This window comes from Loa loa (assembly GCF_000183805.2).
Source record: "Loa loa unplaced genomic scaffold supercont3.478, whole genome shotgun sequence".
NCBI lineage: Eukaryota > Metazoa > Nematoda > Chromadorea > Rhabditida > Onchocercidae > Loa > Loa loa.
In genome coordinates, this window is record NW_018108658.1 from 15,793 (window position 1) to 16,127 (window position 335).

A 335-nucleotide genomic window follows, 5' to 3' on the forward strand; every position below is an offset into this window, starting at 1 on the left:
TTAGATCTAACAAATTAGCAAGAAAATGGAAATGATTCATTTCACGTTTCGTAATCGTTCAATGAAAGCTTATGTGTTGTGTCCTCGTATTCGATGACGTAAATTTTTTCCAACAAGGATTTGCGTATATTCATATCCGATGCCATAAGCATTTACGTATACTTATATCCGATGCCATAAGCATTTACGTATACTTATATCCGATAGCATAAGCATTTACGTATACTTATATCCGATATCATAAGCATTTACGTATACTTATATCCGATATCATAAGCATTTACGTATACTTATATCCGATAGTCATAAGCATTTACGTATACTTATATCCGATA